Source organism: Erithacus rubecula, assembly GCF_903797595.1.
Source record: "Erithacus rubecula genome assembly, chromosome: 2".
Classification (NCBI taxonomy): Eukaryota; Metazoa; Chordata; class Aves; order Passeriformes; family Muscicapidae; genus Erithacus; species Erithacus rubecula.
Genome location: NC_136685.1, coordinates 103,315,249 through 103,320,568, shown reverse-complemented (window position 1 = coordinate 103,320,568; position 5,320 = coordinate 103,315,249).

The window sequence follows — 5,320 nt, the reverse complement described above, 5'->3', positions numbered from 1 at the left end:
GCAGATATGTGAGCACACGTGATGGAAGCACACAGGACATGTATTCCATAACAGGGGATTGCTTGGGTCCAGCAAAGCCCTTAGGATGGGCACAGGTTGGGACACAGCCCCAGCCCACCCCTCTCAGCTGGTGCCAGACAGCACTCAGGCTGACAGCCTGTGCTCCAGCCCCTTCCAAAAGATAAATTAGGGAATGGGGAAGGGAGAGGAAGGGGGGTGAGTGCTTGTGAAGTTCCCCCAGGAGAAGCTGCTGGCACAGGACACCTGTGCAGAGTGCAGCCTGCAAGCAGTGCTGGCAGGGGGATGCAGAGCCCACGGCAGCCAGGCTGCAGCACGTCCTGGCTCCAGCTGGGCTGTGCTCTCCTGACCCCCCTGCTCAGCAGACTGCAAAGCTGCCCTGGGATTAAACACCTGCCTGACCATGGGAGACAGTAGGACAGGGGGCTGCTTGCCAGGACAGGTTCCTGCCTCTCCTCTGCACTGGGCTTGGGAAAATCAAGGATGCTCATGGAGCAGCAGCAGGGGAGAGGAAAGGGGGAGTGAACACCTGCAGGTGCTGCTGGGGCAGAGATGTCCTGACCTCAGAAAGGAACCTGCTCCATCCCCACAGGGCCTGGAAGAAAAACAAAAGCTGCAACTTAAAATCAGCTCCAGGGCCAGCTGTTCCTTTACATCACCATGGCTCACAAGCTCCCATCCCACGGCTGTGGCTGCCTTTGGTGATGTAGGTAGACCCTCAGAAAAGCAACCAGGGGTCAGATCCCCTTTGTTCTCCTCACTCAGACTGTCTCTTTTCCTTACCCCCTGCCTCCAGCCAGATGTGCTCACTGCCTCTCTCCTGCCAGCCTTTGCTCTCACCCTGGTGTTCATTCAGCAATTCAATTCAGGAAGCTGATCCAGCTGAAATCCTCAGCAAGGGGAAAAAAAGTTTCCAACCAGAATATAAGCACTGTCTTTGAACACACACACCAAAAAAAAAAACCTTCCTAATTTGTTTTTTGAAAAAAAATAGAAGAAAGAAAGTGATTGAAGTGTCTTCATAAAAATTTCCTTTTAAGTTGAAGAGAAGTGCCATAAAAATACCAACCTTCTAACACCGTAAATTGAGTTGTAGAGGAGATGGTGCCTTTACCAAAAGAAGCTGTATGGAATTCATCACTGCTTTACTCTTTTAAAATAAATCAGCTGGCAAAGTTGTGACGTGACCTACTTAATTTGTTGTCTTGAAACTTGATGAGCATTTAAGATTTGTTCCCGAAGCCTGGAAAACGAGAGAAGGGGGGGAAATGCAGGCACCAAGTCCAAATCCCTGTGCTGAGATGCTGCTTTCTCTCAGACACTACAGGAGCCAGTGGCTGCAGCAGTGCTGCTTGTGGGAGAAAACTGGGCTCCAGTGGTCCTCACAAGGAGGTCCAGTCATCATCCTGACTTAAAGCAGGTTAGATGCTGTTTCTAGCAGGGATTTGTTCCATATACCTTGAGAAGTTTCCACTGATGGAGGTTTTATTCCACGTCTCAGCAAGCTTTCTTCCTCACCATTAAGTTTTTGCAGACTCCTTCTCCCTTTCTTCTTCCCTGCAGGTGACAGACACAGTGAGAAGCACCTTCCCTCTCTCCATGCACTGTTGAAGCTGTCACTATTCCAAGCCCTTAATCTTGTAGCTCCTTGCACTTTCTCTCTTGCTCTCTTCTCACTTCCCCATTTTTACTCACTTTCCACAAAATGTGGAGCCCAAACCCATGGGCCTTTCTCTTTGTGGACATGTTTTTGTGCCAATGCACCACAGCTCCAACACACTCCTGCACTTGTTTCAGGTTCAGTGCAAGCCTGTCAACCTACCCTTTGGCAAACTATCCACAACTCATTCAGAACCCATTTGCCTCTGTTATTATTGCCATAGCCTAAGAGCTACACAGACTTCCATATCAAAACCAAAACAAATCAAAAAAATCAAATATAGTATGGCTGTATCAAAAATCCCAAATCTCCCCTCTCTCTCCCAGGGGAGACACTGAAAAACTCCCCTGGCACCACCTGAAGCACAGCACTGCACCAAAAATGTGGCTCAAGAGCTCCAGAAAACCAAAGGTTTGGTGAGTAGATCATGGTTCTTTCATTAAAAATCCTTTAGCAGTTTAAAAGTGTTTGGGTGTTTGGGGATTTTATTTGTAAGGAGAGAAATCAATTGCATCTACCTGGTTTTATTCATAGCAGCCAAACCTTCTTTGAGATTTCATTTCTCCTCTGATTTGATAAGATTGTGGCCCTTTAATAAGCTGAAGTATTCATATCCTTATGACAATCTGGCACTGGAATTGTTTGCTTTAGCACTGCAGATTGCACAAGAGACATGAAAGGTTTCGGCGTAGCTGGAAAGTCACTTTTGATGAAATCACCCATCGCTCCAGGGGCTGCATTCTTTACAATTTGTGCATACTGATGATATGTGTCTTCAGATGCGTTTTGGCAACCCTGTGCCATTTTCAGAAATCCATCTGGGGCTGGAGAACAAAGCAAAGGCACACGAACATGAGGAAGACAGAGCTGGCACAGCTACTGGGTGGGATTTCTTTAAGGAAGCTCGATGGCTTGTTCATTTTGCTGGCAGGAAAAGATAGGAAAATGAGTGTTCCTGGTCTCAATGAACTTTGTGATATTGTTAAATCCCTCAGACAACATATAATTCATGGCAAAGCTGTGGCAGAATTCCTTTGCACTTATCCACAGTGTGGCTCTCCCCCAAAACACAGATCTCTGACTTCATTTCATATACAAAAATTGCCCAGATGAACAATAGCTCTAACTTCGGAGAAAAATCAGAACACTTGCCTTTATTCTTCTGTTTCAAAACTGCCAAAATTTATCATTATTACTCCATCAGTGGAAAATGCACATCTTTTCATGCACTAAAACATAGGAGCAGACTCTGTGCTGTGATATGAATGGAGAGGTGACTTTTGAAGAGAATTTTCCAGGTAATGGTTTGAGCTTGGCCCTGGAAACGCTGAAAGGAAAGGCCCAAGTTGTGCTCCATACCTGGCAATGCCTCTCAGCACCAATGGCATCCAGCAGCCATCCCTGAGCCCAGAGCAGAATGAGGAGGTGGCACTTACTCCAGCTCTCCAAATCTCTTACTCCAGATCACCAGCCCAGCCTAAATCTCCTCCATAGGTGCTGGTGGATATTTGAGTTACACCATGGATGTAGCCCCACACTGCAAATCATAATTAATACCCAGCCCAGCTTTGCATTTCTTTTGGAGAAGAGCCATGAATCACTGAACTGGAGCCTTGCAGTAGGAAATCCTCAGCCACAACAAAAGGAATTAATGCTTTATCTCCCCCTCTCAAGTATTTTAGCAGACAGACAGAGGATTTTCCTCCCAGTGACAACAATAACTACGCTCATTGAAGAAAAATATGTGGAACAGGAAGACCTACATTCCTTGTGTGAAAAATAAGAGTGGTCTTTGCCAACTGCATTTTTCAGGAACAACTCATCCACATGAAAAAATGGCTGGTGTGATAGTGTCCTGAACAGTGAGGCAATGGTAATGTGCTATATAAGTGACAGATGGGGAAAATATAGGGAAGAACAAGGCTTGGTCTTTTTTTGTTCCTAATATTCCATTATTAATAAGCTCTTTTGACTCACATTTGACTGACTTGCATCTTCCCTGCTCCCTGCACCCACTGCTTTGTGTAGCAACTGGAACCTTGTTCCTAACTTCACCTTTCTCAGAAGTTTTGTTACCTTGTGCTTAAGAATATCCTTGAATCCTGGTGTCTCAGGCTCTTCAGGGCATGGATTTGGAAAGCTTGTGCTTCAGTCATTTAGGTATAAACTTAACTTAATCTGTATGTCCCTAAATTAATTCAGCTTACCCAAGGGGCATGGCTTAAGTGCAGCCTGGTAGTTCAGATAGCTGTATTGTGATGATGATGATTATAACGATGATGATGATGATGACGATGAATTATTATTGTCATTGTTGTTGTTATTAGTGTCGTTACTGTTGTTGTTGTTGTTATTTTTATTTTATTGTTATTACTATTTTTTAAGAAGAGCTCAAAAGGGGGAATCAAGAGCTAGGGAGTATTTCCTAACCTGAGGTTAGCTCAGTTGGTTGGAGCATGGTGCTTGTGCCACGAGGGTTGTGAGTAAGAACTGGATCCGTGATCCTTGCTGGTGCCTTCCAACTCAGAGTATTTTGTGAATGTGTGAACCTCTTCTAAAGAGGAAAGAATGACATCAGCCTCACCTATGAGATATGGCAGCACCCATATTTTACAGAATGGGGGATTTAAAACACAAGGAGAGCACAATTCCTACTCTCTACCTGTGCCCTGCTGTGGTCAGAGCAGGACAATTCCAGACTCCCTGGAGGTCCCACATCCTATGGGTTTGCCCAAGCCACCCATGGCCATGACAGCATGACAAGGCAGTGTCTCCTTCACACAAGGGTGCTGTGAGCCACCCCATGGTGACAGAGCTGCAGGGAACATGCAGACCCAAGGCAGAGAGGAGGCTTTGCCTTCCCTTTGCGAGGGACGGGGCACAGGCTGAGCCCTGCCAGTCCCACCGAGTGAAAACACCCAGCTCCCTCCCAGCCACCCAAATGAATGGAGAGCACTGCTGCTTGCAGAAACACCAGCCAAAAGAAACCTTGGAGGCAGTTAGAAGGCTACTGCTTCATACAATATAGACCATGTTTCCAAATACAAATATTGCACTTGGCAGAGACGCTCCTTTGCTTCATGAGTTATGTTGCACTTTTTGTTATGTTTAAGTTTGTGCAAGAGGTATAAATAGCTGGGCTGGTATTAAATGAGCTTTTCATTTTTTTAGGGTTTTTTTTTTTTTTTTTTTTAATATCAAAATGGTCCCAGCTCTTCATGGAACAAACACACACCATATTCCTGTGCCTGAATTTTTGTTGCTAATTAGAGAAAATACCATGTAACTGAAAAACAATGTTCAAGAGCCAGACGTGAAAAACACATCTTTCCTATATGAAGTCATTTTGTTCAGAAAGCTGTCTGGAGAGGGCATCTGGATCACCATAGAGCAGACATGTGTGCATACATGCCTAGTGGCCTCAGAGAGCAGCAGCTCCTGCTCACTCTGCAGCGTGCAAAGCCCCCTGTCCCAGCTGAGGAAGAGTGAGTGAGACAGGGGGACCTGGCTTGGGGTGTCAGTCACAACTGCTTTGGCTGCTCCTGCATTCCCTAAGAGCAGAGACAGCAGGCAGTCCTGGTTATGTTCTGATTGTAGACACAAGATGAGTCTCTGTACTGTGTACAGTGATAATTATGGGCA